Genomic DNA, 16,731 nt, shown 5'->3' with positions numbered 1-16,731 from the left:
ATCGCCTTTTCTTATCGAGGAAAATTTAGATTTCTTCTAAATCTCACTGCTCTCCTTAGGCCTCGAGGGCCCATCTGTGCAAAGCTCACAGACAGTGGCTCAGAGCAGGCCAGCTGTGTGCTACGGGTAAGTGACCATGGCATTTAGCACCCCAGCCAGGATACTTGTAGGCACGAAATGGGGTACTATAAATAATCATACCAGGACACCAAACGTAAATGGTGACTGTCCTGGGCAGATCAGGACGTACGGTCAACCTGCCCACGGATTGATGCACAAACTGTCATCTCGAGAGACACTGGATTAAGTTGGAAAGTTTTGCACTTTCACAAGCCCCTTGTCCATAGCATAAGGCAGACTCTCCTAAGAAATTCAGAATTTAAACAATAAAAGTGATACAGGTAACTGACTTGCCTCGGCAGAGCTGTGAGAACACCCAAGGATATCAATCCTATCTGTGCCCCAGGGTGAGTGGGGCATCAGATGGGACCCTGGGCAAAGCCAAGCCAGCCCCTTAATGGTGGGGCCGGGGGAGATGCCTGGAGTCAAGTTCCATCTGTGAAGTAACTAGAAAGTTTCAGCCTTGGATGTTCATAATGCTGTCAAAACAGAGCATAAACTGTACCACTGACCTCTTGAAAGTCCTCAGTATACACACCTATACGCAGACTTCTATTTTTATCTTACTTGGACGGACACAAACTTTAAATGATTGCATCAGGGACACAATGAGAACTTAGTAGAACTGCATAGAGCTCCAGAAGAAAAGCCCACATGAATAGTTTTTAAACGGGCCATGAGATTGGTATAACTAATCCATTTCTTCTTGGTGGGAGAAGATGAAAGGAGGTGCAGAGAAGAGAAGGTAAGTCACTGCTAAAAAGAAAAGGCCAGAAAGAAGTGTAGGGGCGCCTGGGTGGCTCAGTCGATTAAGCGTCCAACTTCGGCTCAGGTCATGATCTCATGATTCGTGGGTCCGAGCCCCACGTCGGGCTCTGCGCTGACAGCTCGGAGCCCGGAGCCTGCTTCGGATTCTGTGTCTCCCTCGCTCTCTGCCCCTCTCCCACTTGTGCTGTCTCTCAAAAATAAATAAAAGAAAAAAAAGAAAAGAAAAAAAGAAACAAGCATAGAGTCATCACCCAAATTTTACTGCAATGTATTCTTAAGCATTTTACAATCTTCACACGTATTTAGGTTTTTCAGCCCCCCCATAAAATCGGTTGGACCCACCAGTAGCTTTTCTGGAGGGCTTGCTGTGTGCCAGAGACGACTCAGGTACTCGTGAGAATACACTTGAACCCTCGTGTCCACCGCACTAAACAGCCCTCAGGGAGGTACTATAATTATCCTTGACTTACCGATGAAGACACTGAGATGCAGAAGGTTTGAAAAACTTGCCAGAGAGGCTGCTGCTGGTGACCAGGGGAGCTGGGACTCAGACCCAGGCAGCCGGGCCCCAGCCTCTGAGCTCTTTACCACGGCACTGCCCTTAACAGGGCCTAATCATAACGAACAGAAAGGGCTGGTTTGGGTTTTGTTTCATTTTTATTTTCACTGCTGTGTATTCCAGACATACAACAGTGCCTGGAGCTCCATAATGGTTCATGAAAGGAATGAATGAATGAGTCAGCAAGTGGGAGCCTCTTGGTGAATACATACTTTCAGCAAGGCTGGAGTGGTGGTGTTGGGCGGGGGGGGGGGGGGGGGGGCAGAACTGAATTGTAGAAATGGCCCAGGACCAGAAATCAGGCCATTGGCTTCTAGCCCTGGCTTCTGCCCATCACTCTTTTCTCTGGACCTTGATGTCCTCAGCCATACATTTGAAGATGTCCTGCCCTCTCGCATCACAGGGCTGTCGTGGGAAGCAAATGATATGATGTATGTGACATTGCTTTGAAAAAACTGTAAAATGTATGCAGATTATATATGCACGTAATTACATCTATGCATACAGTTATATATGTAATCATTGCTGCAACCATATAATGATATAATAATAATTGCTACTCAGGACAGGTGGGGACTGCATAGGTTAAAGAAAAAAAAAAAAAAAAAAGACTCACATTCAAAATCCTACCCCTACCAGGACCCTATCTTAGAACAACACGCTCTCAGCAGCAAGAATGCCCAGACAGTGTGGGCAAGTGGGAAAGTGTGGATGGGTCAATGCAATCCATTCCAGCTGATGGAGAGAATTCAAAGTTCAGATCGTACCTCAGTGCCGTGATTATCTATATTATTGTTATTTATAATCAATAACAGAGGTTAGGCGAGACTGAGAATTGCTCTGGGCTCTGGAGGACCATCGGAATCTGTTAAGAGGCTGACCGACTGCTAGTTTCACTCTCATTGTATGTTTGTCATCTTCCAGTCTCCTCATATGTCACTCCTGAAGGGAGCGGATGCAGGACATGTGGTCAACTCACATGGAGCTGGAGATTCCAAAAGGATGGGGAAGGGGGGCTGGGGGAGGAAAAGAAGATAGAGAGGAACGAAAGGAGGGGGAAGGGAGGGAGGAAGGAGGGAGAAGAAAACAGCGGGAGGGCAGAGATTTTCCGACATTTCAGTGATTCGCCTTATCACCCACTCGGAATCCCCGGACGTGATTTGCTTGGGCCAGGCCACAGGCCCCGCCTGTTCCACCTCCCACACTCTCGACCGTCACTCCAGAACCACATCCCAGAGGGACGCGTCCTCAGGAAGGATGGGAGAAACGTGTCCAGTTCTGAGACCTGTATTATTTCTGTATGAGAGAAAGGCTTATTTCTCCTCTGTCTTTCATCTTAACTATCATTTTGATAAACATCTTCAGACTGGATAAGCTGGTGGTGGCGGGGGATGAGCGAGAACAGAACAAAGGTACATTTCTGGCGGTAAGGCGTGAACAGGATTGTCAGGGAGTAAGACGCAGGAAACGGGAGCTAGATGTTGCGGACTGAGCATCTAGCTCAGTTGATGCTGAGCTAGACACAGATGATGCTGTGTCTTCGGAGCTCAGGACGAGCAGAGAGCCGGGGCCTGGGGCTGCTTCCTGGGCTCGTAGGCTCCTTAAAGGCTTCATGAGCACGAAGTCACGTCGTGGGGCCCACAGCATCTGGCATCCTCGGGGACCCCCCCCCACCTTTCACACTGGTCCTGGGGGCACAATCTAATTGTCCTTTGAGGAAGTCAAGGTGGTTGCCAGAACACAAGACGACTTTCAATACGATGGTGGCACAAAAGGTATCTGTTTATTAGGCAGACCTCCACTAAATCGGAGTTTGCCCTCTCTTCTGGTAGGTGTTTTGGGAAAATAAAAGGAGAGAGGTTGGTGACATTGTTCCGTGCTCTGTATGTGGGAAAACTCAGGCTTTTTACATAGTAGGAAAATACTCCGTTTGTTCCCTGCCTAATACGGTGGAGAACCTGGCCGGGGGGTTTCTTTGCTGCAAAAAGCAGAGGATGGAAACCAAGCAGGAGCGTGCAGTTCTGTGAATTAAGGTCATTTACTGGCAGAAGTCACCAAACCTGTATTTCAAGGGACATCTCTCCAGCTCTCAGTCTCTTGGGCTGGTCTGCAGCCCTGAAGGGACTGGGCTTAGCTCCAAACCCTCTCAACCTGAGCGAAACCCAAAAGATGCCTCTCCCCATTTTCTACCATCAGGGCCGCTACCTAAAATTATCGTTTATTTGTGTTGGAAAAGATTCCTGCTGCTTTCCAACCTGGCCAGCCTCCCCAGGGGCTGAGGAGGGGGAAAGTCACTGATGTAATCACCCAGCTTGGGATTTGCTGCCATTTGCACCCAGGACAAGAGGAAGCCAGCGCACAGCCTCCCCTGCACACCAATGCCACAGGGAGGCTGGGCAGAGTGACAGAGGACCAGCCATCAAAGCAGCCCTGAAAGCGAGGGCTTGCGCTTTTCCCTAGTAAGCCACCTTGACAAATGTCCCTTGAGGGGGCCGGGGGTGCCTCTTTCTGCCTCTGTCCGTCTTAGTCTCTCACCAAGGAGCAGTTATCGCTACTCTGTGTCTAACACGACTACTTATTCTCTCCCCTGGACTTGGGTGTTCAATTAGCATTGCCTCTTCAAACTGCACGAGCTGTGGCCCGCTGGCTGGTCTCCAGCGTCCCCCCCCTCAGTCCAGCGCAGGCTGCACACTGTCCCCCTTCCCCAAGCCAAGCCAGCTCTTGCATTGTCTCACCTGAGAGGCCCGAAAGCTTCTGAATGATCTCCCGCAGCACTGAGAGGGTATGGGGCTGACGCAGACGGTCACTGGGCCTGGTGATCTGCCCTTTGCTTGGGGCCGAGGTTCTGTTCGTGCAGCCACCACCAGCTCCGGGCACCAGGACGATGCCGGGGACAGCAGTGTTTTCCAGGCCGCCAGCGCAGGAGCCGGCCCCGCTGGGGTAGAAACCCTCCTTGGGACGCTTCTCAGCCTCCACGGAGAGAGGAGATCACATTTTTTAAACGTTGACCCAAAAAGGCCCCCTGTGATGGCCCAGATTGAAAATCAGTGTAGACCCGTGTCCCGCCCTTGACCTTTCAGAGCCATCACAAAGTGGGGCAGGGCCTCAAGGCACAGGTGGGGGACAGAGCTCCAGCCGCACAGCGTCGTCAAGGCCTGGAAGGGCCAGGACCCATCTCCGCCCAGGGAGCCCCGGGCTGTGTGGGCTTCACCCTCAATCCGACACAATCTGGGAAGGAGTTACCTCCGGCCAAAGATGGGAGGAGACCCGGAGGGTTTACAGGGGTAGGAGGGCAGGCACGAAGGCTCAGGCGCACCGCGGAATCTTTACTATTAGGGCTGAGGCGGTATGTGGCCACCAGGCCCCTCCGTCACCATCCCTGGGACCTAGATGGCTGTTGCCAGGCAGACTCTCAACGCACAGTGTGCTGAGGCGCTTCAGGGAATCCAGAAAATCGTGTTCCTTCGCACAATGGAGGCCGCGCTATTTAGATTTAAAAATACAATGAGGGAGGAAGAGGAACAGAGTCAGCTTTATGGGAGAAGAGCCAGACAAGGGAGTCCCGCCCAGATTCCACCTTTCCTTGCATCTCTGGGGCTTCCGGGATCAGCTCCTGCCCGCACCACCCCCCCCCCCCCCACTTCCCTTCCTCTCTCTCGTCCACCACACTCTCCACCTCTGCAATAATCAACAACGTCCACATAGCACTTACCGTGCCAGGTACAGTTCCAAGTTCTCTTCAGGACACTTAGCTCCCAAAACTCTCTGAGGAAGGTTGTTTCTTTCCATCACTTCTCTCTGCTGCCTCCATCTCTACCCCACCCTTGCCCCGTGCCTTGGGTTTTCTCACACACGCATTTACACGCCCCCCCCCCCCAACTTGGACCTCCGTCTCTCACACGCGGCCTCGTCTACGGTTTCCCAGGAAGAGAACCCTCTCCTCAGGGAAGGAAAGGCCTCAGAGAATGAAGACCTTCATCAAGTTTTCCTCTTGCTGGGCCATCTGGAGATCAGCTGAGCTACCCTGCGCTGGGGTTGCCTGGAGGGGCCCGGGGGCTGAGTCCCCCCTCACTCCATTAAAGCTTGTGGGAAAGGAAGCACACTCCCCTGCTTACGGCAGCCCCACCGACTCCATGCTGGGCTGCCCGACCTGGCAGGGCCCCGACCCAGAGCCGGGCTGGCTCTGGGGAGGGGTCTGCCCTGTCTTCTGAGGGAGGAGACAGGCAGAGAGCAAGGGGGGAAACGACAGAGGACAATCGCCTTTTGTGGAGAAGGCCGTGTGGCAGCAAGGCCAATTAGAGAACGGGGACCATGGGTTCGGATCCTGGCTGGCCCACCAACTACGCCAGGATGCCTGGCAGATCACCAGCCCTCAGTGGGTTTCCAGTTTTCCCACAGGGAACTGGATTATATTCGTTTTATTATTATTATTATTATTGTTATTATTTTAGGGACAGTTTTTCCCTTTCAAACAAAATCAGAAAAACCCCATGTATAAAAATACACGCGAGCCGGGGCAGGAGGGCTCAGCACCACGCCCTCAGCAACAGCCCTGACCAGATTTGTTCCATTCATAAGCCTTTCAGAGGGCAGACTGTGGGCCCTCCATGGCATCAGGGTGTGGGAATGTTGAACATGGTTCCCTGGCCACCAGGAACCTACAGTCCAGCGGGGAGAGACCCATGTGAACAGACAATGGCCGCACACCTTAATAGGTGACAGAATTCAGGGGCGTCAGTCAGTTAAGTGTCTGACTTCAGCTCAGGTCATGATCTCACGATTCTTCATGAGTTCAAGCCCCAAGTCAGGCTCTCCACTGACAGTGCGGAGCCTACTTGGGATTCTCTCTCTCTCTGCCCCTCCCCTACTTTCTCTCTCTCTCTCTCTCTCTCAAAATAAATAACCTTTAAAAACAATAGGTGATATAATTCTCAGGAGCCACCCACAAACAACCATTGCTCACCTCAAAGGAAAAGTGATCTACAATTGCTCATCCACTCCTGGGCATATACCCCAAAGAATGGAAAGCAGGGACTCGAGATATTTGCGTACCCGTGCTCAAGGCAGCATGATTCACAATAACCAACACGTGGAAGCAACCCAGTATCCTTCGGTGGATGAACTGATAAGCAAAACGTAGTCTGCACGTACAATGGAGTATTGTCCAGCCTTACGAAGGCAGGAAATGTTCTGACACATGCCACATGAATGAACCTTGAGAACATGATGCTAAGTGAAATAAGGCAGTCACAAAAAGACAGATACTGTACGATTGCACTTGTATGGGGTACCTAGAGTAGTCAGAGTCCTGGCGACAGAAAGCAGAATGGTGGGTGCCAGGGGCTGGGGGAGGAGGAGTGGGGAGTTGTCGGCTGATGGGTATCGAGACAAGACACCCACAAGACATTGGGTGTCTTCTTCCGGACATTTCTGGAGATGGATGGCAGTGATGGTTTCACAACAACGTGAATGCGTTTAATGCCACTGACCCGTACACTTCAAAATGGTTGAGATGGCAAATTTCATGTGACGCGTATTTTACTCACAATAGTTTTAAAAATTGTTGATGTGGCTCAGGCCACTCTTGATTTCGGTCCAGGTCATGATGTCACAGCTTGTGAGATCGGCCCCCACGCCGGGCTCTGCGCTGACAGCATGGAGTCTGCTTGGGATCTTCTGTCTCTCTCTCTCTCTGTCTCTCTCTGTCTCAGAATAAATAAACACTAAAAAAAAATTGTTGAGTCTTTGGGTCAAAAGTGGCCAAGGTTTCGCATGGGCTGTGGTGGAGAAGTATAGACAAGGCTGCTCAGCCTGCTGGGGTTCCAGGCCCCAGGCCTACCTCTATTCCACTCCCCCCCACCCCCAACCAGGCATAAGGAATCTTCTTCATGGTCTCAAGGATTTTGCATGTGCTGTTCCTCTCACCAGACGCTTTTCCCCCAGGTATCTCCCTGGCTCAAACCCACCAGGCTCTCTCCTCAGATGTCACATCCTCAAAGAACCCTTACTAACATCACTAAAATAATGTGCCCATGTGCATGTGCGCACACACACACACACACACACACACACACTCACACACTGCCTAGCACCCACCTTACCTAGATTTACTTTCTTCATAGCACTTACTACCATCTCCTGTGTTGGCATTCAGATATTTACTTGTTTCTTTTTGGACTCCCCTGCCAGAACATAACAAGCTTCACCACGACAGGGACATTGTTTTTTCCTCACCGTTCTCTCCCCCATGGCTGGCATATCGTAGGCGCTGCTGATATGAATTTTTTGAAAGAATGACAACGAATAAACAAATGAATGACAGCTCGCCTGCACAGCTCACCAAGCCTCCACTCTGGAGCCCCATCTGGTCACAGGCCTGCCTACCTGGCATTGTCTTTTTTGTATTTACCTCTCTCGAGAACTTGGCCGAGAGGTGATGTCCGACTGAGGACAGGGGTCGAGGATTTGATTCCAACTCGCAGCTAAGGAAGAGCTATTACCATCTTCTCCTCTACTTGGCTTTACAGTTCAGATCCCAGGCGAATGACAGATGGTGAGCCGGGAAGGGAGAGTCAATTTTAGAGAACGTAGAACTCAGTGTTTAAAATAGAATCCTACAGTCTTTGAGGTGGAGAGGGCCGCAGACTTGGGCTGGGCTTGAAACAGCGAGACGATTGCAAATGGGCCGCATGGCCCTGGCCGCTACCAGCCCCCGTGACATAGGCCGGCCTGGGTGTCCTCTTGGTCAAGCTCCACAGATAAGCAGGGCACTACGAAATGCCTCTGCTGAGGAGGAAAAGAGCTGCTGTTGGCAGCAAGGGCACAGAGGAGAGGCCCAGGAACCCTCGGACAGGCACTCGAGACGAGCTGCCCTCTCCAGGCTCGCTCCAGAGCGCTCCAGTGATCCCCGACATTGACTTCCATGAAACAGAGGCTTAAAATCACTCATACACACCGGCGTGTTTGAAGAGCTTTCACTTGCCCTTCCCCGCAAACTGGGCCAAACCTTAAAAAGGCCAACTTGGGGTAAGATTCTCCGAAAACCTGAAGATAGAATGGCGATGTTGTTTGATTTTTTTTCAAGGCCGTGAAGCCAAGTCCCGTTAGATGCACCATCGCTGTGACACTATTACGTTCTCATTCATGATGCCTTAAATTCTACCGTTGGAGTCACAGACTCTCCGGGATGGAGGGAATGCTGAAGGTCACTGGGCCAGTGCTGCTTAAGCTGTGGGTTGGAATTATTTTTCAGGTCATGAAATCAATTGAGCAGACCACAAGCGGAATTTGAACTTGACACAGAACAGAACGAAATAGAGAGTATCGCAGTGTGTCTCACACGGCAAAGGTAGGCATTGCTTCACCAAACTTCTCATTCAAACGTGCGTGTGTCTACAGCACTGCAGTAGTAGCTATGTTTCTTAATATGAATCCTGGCCCCCCTCCCACCCCCCAAAAAATGAAAGCTACTCCCTGGGTCCATTTTCCACGGAGGACTCAACACTCCTATATCCAGCCCACGTTGAATCATTTCTTAATCCTCAGATTTATTAAGTGTCCGTGGCATGGAAGGCACTGTTCTGGCCCTGGGGAAACAAAGATGAATAGAGAACACTGTGTTAGGCAGGGTCCCGGCAGGAACCAGGTGGCATGCCTAATTGGGTAATACGAGGAGAGTTTAATAAAGGAGCTATTTATCTAGTGGGCAGGATATAGGGAAACCGAAAGAGATAGTGCAGAACCCGGGGCTGTGAACAGCATCGCAAGGCTGGAAGGGGTGAGGGAAGGGAGGTGTTTCCAGAGCCCAAAGCCATGTGGAGAGGCCTTTCTGACAGGAGCTGTCGCCTTCCGTTCAGGGAGGCAGCCTGTTCACAGTAATCCTGCAGGGAAGGAGCCGGAGGGATGAACATCTCAGCCTCACTGTCCTCTCTGTTTCTCATCTCCTGCCAACGAACACGCTGGCCTACCAGGCCCAGGGTGCCATGACGCAGTCCACATGGGAAAGCAGGGTGACGGGGGCGGAGAGTGACTATGGAGTTCAGACAGAGCATGACCCGTGCAAACAAAATCTCTGCCCTTATATTCCATGGATGGCCAGGTATGTAATCCAAAAAACCCACAGGTACCCCCATGCTGGCAGAGAGGTATTAACGAGGACTTCTGGAAGCACCTGCAAAGAAGCACTTGCCTCTCCGCGTAGGGTTAGGGAAGGCTCGCCAGGGAGAAGACACTCTTTCTGCCCAACACCCTTCCTTGGGAACCACCCTCTCTGTTTCCCTCCCTGCAGAAAGGGTCCTGGTTGGTCCCGGACATGGTGCTCCGCCCCTCTGCTGCAGGGACCAATCAGAGTGGGTCTTTAATCCCCTGGCCACAGTGATTGGCTCAGGGAAGGGCCAAAGTTCAGCCCCACGGACTCTTACGTGAGAATCTCCAGCTAAGGACCAAACTGTCTTTTGCCTCTGAATTCTGGTTGCTGGGAGGTTGTGAAATTAGAACTGTCGGCTGCCATCTCTCCCCTTTCCCCAGTAAGTGTAAATATCCAACCTAGGGGGGAAATGGAGGCAAGGCAGAGACTCATTTTACTGGGAAATAGTTTATGTTCCGGGTTGCTGTATGTTCGGGCATATACTGCATGTATGATCACTTCTCCTTTTAAGTTAGTTGGAGTTGAGCTTCTGTCCCGGCTCAACATGCAAAGAAAACCGCATGTGCAAAAGTGTGTAGGGGAGAAAGCGGATGGCATATTGAGGGACCGGCTGGGTTTGTGGTCTGGTGCTGGCGAAGTGGGCAGAAATTGGATAAGGCTCTAACAGTGGGCTTGGGTCAGATGCCGAATGTATGAGCATTCATGAAGGGGGTTAAGCAGGAAGTGACACGAACAGATGTGCATTTTAGAAAGCCCACCCTGAGAGCCATGTAGAGGACAGGTGGAGGTGAGCAGGCCTGGGAGGAAGGGGGCTACGGCAGAGCCTGGGGTGACCTGGTGGGCGTGCAGAGCTCAGCTGGGGACAGGAAGGAGGGCAATGCTGGGATGCCGGAGGGATTGAGGGGAGTGAAAGAGTCTAGAATTCGTACCAAAGTGCCAGTTTGGGTGAGAAGGTGGATGACAACATAAATGGGGTCTTACTTCCCACATCTCACAACTTGGAGGGCCTTCTCCTTCCTCAACATCATTTCCTGAATGCATTCTGGGTTTACCCATCGCATATGTAAGACATGGAGGCCCAGAATAGGACGTATTACTCCAGATGTGGTTTGACCAGTGGAGGACTTGGGCCATGACACATTTTCATGAATGGAGCCCATCCATCCAGAGGCTCTTCCTCAAAATCATTTCACTACGGTGACTCGTGAAACACATCACTGTCTAAAACCCCTAAGTCGTCTTTAACACAGGTTCCAGATCACTTTTGTCATGCGGTGGTGAATATTTTTTCAAGTGAATAATTCTTTTACCCTATCTGAAATGCAAGCCTATGGCATTAAGTTTAGCACGCCTTCCCTGCCTCTGAAAACCGCACCTCTCCAATTCTTTTCCTCTGATCGAATTCAACCGGCAAGCATGAAGCGAAGAGTCTGGAACGGGTACTATGGGGAACGCGTGAAAAGGACATGTTCTTCCGTTTCCAAGAAGCTTAGAATCCAATTATATGTCTATAATGAGGTATACGTATAATTATTAAAAGTCGTTGGAAGTCTCCAGTTGTGAAACATTGGCGTGGAGTGCTCGCTATGATTTTGAAGGGCCCGGGAACATCCACCATGAGGTTCATCGCAACATCTTCCTGGGCTGGCAAGTCTGAATGCTTTCACCGTGTCAACTTCTGATTGCCTGTCATCTGTCCACATTGCAGATAATTCAGATTTGTCACTGGTACTTCGCCTCTGTGACCTTTGCCCTAGAATATGTCCCCTGAGTCTATTCATTATGGGTTGGTACCATTCTCTGGCTTCTCTTTTCTGGGGTTGATCTTTTGTTTATTTCCCCAGATCTCACCAACTTCTACAGATGCGCCTTACAAGGGGTGGTAACAGAAAGCAGGTTTCTTGATATGCCTTTTGCAGGTGTTATGTAAACTCTCTTAAACTCACAATTTCCCCCTCCTGTTCAGGCAACTCCCGCCTACCTCGGTACTCATCACCTGAGAATATGTTCCTCAGCGAGTCTTGCTGGAAGCACTACGCCATCAACCTCTTTCCGGTTCTCCTGGATCACCTTTTTATTCAATCCCAGGAGTCAGGCCGTGGGCTGTGCTGCGAGTCCCCCACACCATTACAGTGGCCCTTTTCTAGGGATTGTGGGGAGCCTGACACAGAGCTCTCAGGACAGGGCAAGATGTGCAAATCTGTTCATCCTTCCAGTATTTTCTGAGTGCCTACTGTGTATCAAATGCCCTGGGTGAGCAGGAGCGTCCCCCCATCCCCACCCCCCCTCCAAATGGAGTTGGGAGATGGGGGAAGGCGGGCCAGCTGAGCCCAGATGAAAGAAGGAGAAGGCAGGGGAAAATGACTGGCCCAAGAAAGGGAGGAGTGTGGCTTCTCTGTGCCCCAGGGTGCGCGGGCTGGAGGGAATAGAAGAGGCTACCTGATGAAGGGCCAGAGGAAGCGTTTTAATCATAAGCCATAGGCTCAGACTTGTATTTCCTTCTTTGTTAGATAGCCTAGAAGCTCAGAACTGAATTTGCAGCCCACTGCTAGAAACTAGAGGGCCCATCCATGTGCGATTTGGAGATTAATTGACCTTTCCATCATCTTGTTTTCCCTTAGTCCCCGTGTCCTCATTTACTAACTTCCATTGTACTCTGTGCATCCCTGCAAGCCCCGCCAGGTATCAAGAGATCTACCCTGTGAGCACGGTTACTCTCATAACGCCACCTGAGTTAAACACTTGTATGCCCATTTTATACAGAAGGAAACCTAAGTTGGGAGAAATTCGGGAACTTGCCCACATGGCCTTAGCATCATTTCACTCATTCTGGGGACTTGCTCAATGTCTCGCTTCCCCAACAGATGGCAGATACAAGGAGGCAGCGATGGGGGTCTGCCATTGGGGGGCAGAGGAGGGGGGGTGTGGGCGTGTCCACCTCATGAGCTGGAGGTCCCAGCCCCGGCTGCCCACCGCTGACCCACCCTCCCTGCCCGGGGCTACAGGATCCCTTGACCTGAGCACCATCCACCCCCGCCCTCTGCCACACTGGCCCCTCCCCTCCTGCTTTGGTTCCCTGCCTGCTGCCTCCTCAGAACCTCTCCTCTGTCCTCCGCCTGTACATGCTTTTACAGAAGACTTGTCATTTCAATCAAGTACACCAAGTAACTGAAACCAGCCTAACAGGTGGCTGCCTTTAGAACTACATTTTTCGGACGAAAGCAAGCTGAGCAACGATTCTGACCTGACCAACTCATTTCATGATGAGTTAACTCAGGTTCAGAGACGGTGGGTGGCTCCCCGCAGCTGGCTAATAGCCATTTTGGGGGCGAGGCTCTGGTCCCCAGGCACCTTAAAAATGTTCTGCCTGGTATTTGTAGTGTCAGTTTGTTCATTTGGAAACATGAAGAGTCCATGTTGAATTGGGTCTGCTCCTAAAACTAAGTCGTTTGATATACTTAGAAGGGCTGGTGAGCGTTTGTTTTTAAGAGATGTTAAGCCACAGCCCCGTGATTTGTTCTGCCTCAGATACTCAGAAAACAGCCCTACGTGCTCTGGGCCACAGCTGTCCTCCCCCTCTCCCCACTCACTCACAACTGTCACGCTGGCCATCTCATCCGCTCGTCAGCCTTCCCCGCCCCCCCCCCACACACACACACTAACATCCCGGAGAGCCCCGGGGAGCCATGATAAAGCACTAACACACTTGGGGCACTTCTATGCACCATACACTGTTCTGAGCACAGAGCCACCACCGCAATCCACATTGTGCAGGGGAGGAAACTGAGGCCCTGAGAGGAAAACAATTTGCCCAAGGTCACAGGTGGTAGCACTAAGAGTCCCCTAAATGCCTGACTGTAGCAGGTCTCCTTTACCAGTACAGGACCGTCCGTAAAGTTCAGCTCTGGCCCCAGGTCCCCTCTCCTGAGCTCCAAATCCCGGCAACCATTTGCCCACTGGGGTCCCCACCAGGTTATCCCAGAACGAACTCAAAGCTGAACTCGACTCCTTGCCTCCAAACTGGCAGGTTGCATGGCTGGCACCAGTAATGGCTGGTCCTCCGTTCCTTGATTCCCTTACCCACCACCTGCTACTTGTTCACTTCATTCCTAGATAGTTTCAGGTCCGCTCCTTCCTCCCAGCGTCACAGTCACTGCTCATGGCTACAGTTTCCGAAGTGGTCTCTACGCCCAGTGCCAACCACAGCCCTTGCCTGGTCCCTCACCCCCAGCCTGCCCCCCCCCCCCCAACAAGTGCCAGTGCAGGAGTTCTAAGGGCAAATCTGAGTACCTTCCCACCGACCTCAGCTCTCGGTGGCCCCAAGCATGACCACAATGCTCCCTGTAGCCACACTGCTGGCCTCCATTGGGGCGAGCAGCCTGGCCTTGGCTGCAAGACCCGGTTCCAGGCCAGACCATCTGGTTTCACATATCTCTGCTCTTCCACCCACTCTTCTTCCTTGGAATGCCCTCCTCCCCTTCCCTCAGTGACCAGGACTGAACGTTTCCTCCTTTCTCCAAGCCTGCCTCTTACACTTATGCTCAGGGGCACCTGGGTGGCTCAGTCGGTTCAGCATCGACTTCAGCTCAGGTCATGATCTTGCAGTTGGTGAGTTCGAGCCCTGCATAGGGCTCTGTGCTGACAGCTCAGTGCTGACCTGTTTCGGATTCTGTGTGTGTGTGTGTGTGTGTGTGTCTGCTCTTCCCCTGCTTGCACTCTGTCTCTGCCTCTCTCAAAAATAAACATTAAAAAAAAACATTTTAACTTATGCTCATCCAGCACCCTTTCTGGGTTACAATGACTTACTTTCCCATCTCCCCTCCAGGCAGAGAGAGCTATGGTAGGCCCTCATAGCTCAGTAGTGCAGGTAGGAGTTACATCCGGGTCTCTTTGGATGTAGGTGGATGGGTAGGGTGAGGAAAGAATGAGTGGCATAAAGCTCTGCCCATCAGTGTGGCATTCACTTGTTCAAGGCCCTCAGCTCTACCCGGCCCCTGTGGGCCCAACGACCCCAAGCAACTCCATCCTGTCCACATCTGCCACCCCCTCCCCCCACCCCTTCCAGCTTCCCAGCAGCACCCCCAGTGAGCCCCCCACCCCAGTCCGGGACGTGAATCCCTCCCCTCAGCCACCACGTCCTTACCTCAAGGGCTTCCCTTAACTAACCTGGGAGGAGTGGCTGGAATCTGCCAATGGATGGTGAACAGTAGCCCCGCCCCCCCAACCCGCCACTACCCCACCCTACCCTCTGCAGTCCTAGAGGGAGCCACCAACGTTTGCTCTCTCTGACGTGAGCACTCAGTAAATATTTGTGGAGCAAAGGCACGTCCTATAAACATTCGTTACAATTAACGCGCAGCTTATCTCCGCAAGAAAAAACTTGCTTTGCTAAAGCAAAGCATCAGGATTTTCCGACATTTGAGGTTAGCAGATTTCAGAAGGCTGTTTTGGCGAAATGAATGCGGATTCCTTGCCCAGAGTTGCCTGGGCCCCCGGCCCCCTCTAGGTGAGAAGGAAGGGGCCGCTGGGCCCCACAAGACGCTCACTGCTCCATACCTGTGTCCCAGCCCCGGGCGCAGGCTTAAGTGACCCACAAGTAACACGCTGCTGCTCTAAGTGGCAGGCTGGCGTGGGCCCCGTCAGACTGGCCCCTGCTGTCAGTGGGGGTGGGGCCCCGGGGGGGAGGCTCCTGATGCTGACTCCCCCCCCCCCCCAAAGAGATTCAGGCTTCTGATGATGAGACAGGCACAGGCTTCAAACCTTTCCCTTGGGAACACTTTGCTGTGCCTTGTTGTTGTTGTTGTTGTTTTTAAGTTGCCTTCACTGAATTCACACTGCTGGGAGATGGGTTTGCCCTGAACTTTAATTTGGTGGAGAAGTGATTTTTTGGAAACATACTCGGTGGTCCTTCTGTCAGACACAAATTGACCAAATGTTTCCTCAAAAGCGAATGTGTCTGGCTAAGCTACATACTCCATGCTCCCTGCAAGAGGTTTAGAGAGCCTGGAAGAGCAGGTGGAGAAAAGAATGTGTGTGGGGAAACCCCATGGTGCAGTGCGCCTGAACACTTCCTGTCAGCACTTCCCGGGGTGGGCAGGGGTCTAGTCAGCTTCCCCATCGCTGTCGAACTGTGATACGCTCGGATCGGCTACGTTTGGTTTCGCTCTCTTTGCAATGGATTATGAATGATTCCCTCTGGTTTGTTTTGTTTCGTCTTGTTTCATTTCGTAAAAGCATCGGCAAAATTTTTGTACACATCTTGTAACATAATCGTTATTTCCTTAAGAAAAACTTCCAGCAGCGGGACCTCTGGACCGAAGCCGACGCAAGCATTTAAGGTTGGGGGTACTTACTGCCAAACCGCTCCACAAAAATGTCAAAACACACGCAGGGTGAGCCTTTCCGCATACCTTTCTGGACGCGTTTGTTATTTCTGGTTCGCTACACAGCCTGAAAACAAACAAACAAACAAACAACACCCTCCATCTGACTCCTGGTAACTCAAAGGTATTTATGCAGCTCCCAGGGTCTCGATGAGTTCTTGTCCTAAGGTGAAAAGGAGGCAATTCAGAGTGTCGACCCACTTCAAACCTCTCAAGCCAGGCGCCTCCTCCTTGGTGTCCCACAGTAGCCTGCCCACCTTATGCCAGCAGCCTCCTCACCTGCTAGAGCATTCAGTTCGGTGATTTTCCCGGAGACAAATCATTTCCACCTGCATCCAAAGGACCAAAATTATTCCAAAGCACCAGCACCATGATTCACCTCCTCGCAGTGGTTTCTGGCACCAGGCTCTCGGTCTCAGAGGTGCCCACCCGCAGCGACCAAGACTTTGCTGGAGATGCAGGTGCACGGTAGCTGAGGAATGGCGCTCACAAGCCGGGAAGAGAACTCTGGGCTACATCCACCTTGCACAGGGAGGGACCAGAGTGCCTCCTTTCTTCCCCGACCTCTGAGTGTCATTTAGCGTTTTCTTCAGTAATAAACAGGCCACTACCACCTACAGTGGAGACTGGATTATGAGTAGAAATCAGAAGTATTTCCAGCTCCATTATGAATGTTGCGCATATTTCAAAAGGCCGTTAAGGTCATCGCCGCCTTGAAATCGCGGGAATTAATGAGAGCTGGATCTTAATATTTA

At 51.6% G+C, this 16,731-nt stretch overlaps 2 long non-coding RNA genes across 4 annotated transcripts; one reads left to right on the top strand and one right to left on the bottom strand.

The window, feature by feature from the left end:
• Positions 1 to 1,698: 1,698 nt before the first annotated feature.
• Positions 1,699 to 16,528, bottom strand: LOC113601014 (uncharacterized). 3 transcript variants are annotated; one of them, XR_003422135.2, is made up of 4 exons: positions 16,256 to 16,498; positions 6,994 to 7,147; positions 4,183 to 4,930; positions 1,699 to 1,852 (listed from the first exon to the last, which is right to left on the bottom strand). It is a non-coding gene; the product is annotated as an uncharacterized LOC113601014 (long non-coding RNA). The 3 variants fall into 3 exon arrangements; XR_008295587.1 differs by having other exon boundaries at positions 4,183 to 7,147; positions 16,256 to 16,528; XR_008295590.1 differs by lacking the exon at positions 16,256 to 16,498 and adding an exon at positions 7,857 to 8,864 and having other exon boundaries at positions 4,183 to 7,147.
• Positions 7,935 to 11,227, top strand: LOC113601012 (uncharacterized). Its single transcript, XR_003422134.2, has 3 exons — positions 7,935 to 8,473; positions 8,700 to 8,795; positions 9,304 to 11,227. It is a non-coding gene; the product is annotated as an uncharacterized LOC113601012 (long non-coding RNA).
• Positions 16,529 to 16,731: the final 203 nt, after the last annotated feature.

The sequence above is a fragment of the Acinonyx jubatus genome, chromosome A1, assembly GCF_027475565.1.
Source record: "Acinonyx jubatus isolate Ajub_Pintada_27869175 chromosome A1, VMU_Ajub_asm_v1.0, whole genome shotgun sequence".
NCBI classification, from domain to species: Eukaryota; Metazoa; Chordata; class Mammalia; order Carnivora; family Felidae; genus Acinonyx; species Acinonyx jubatus.
This window is presented reverse-complemented; position numbering and strand designations above follow the sequence as displayed.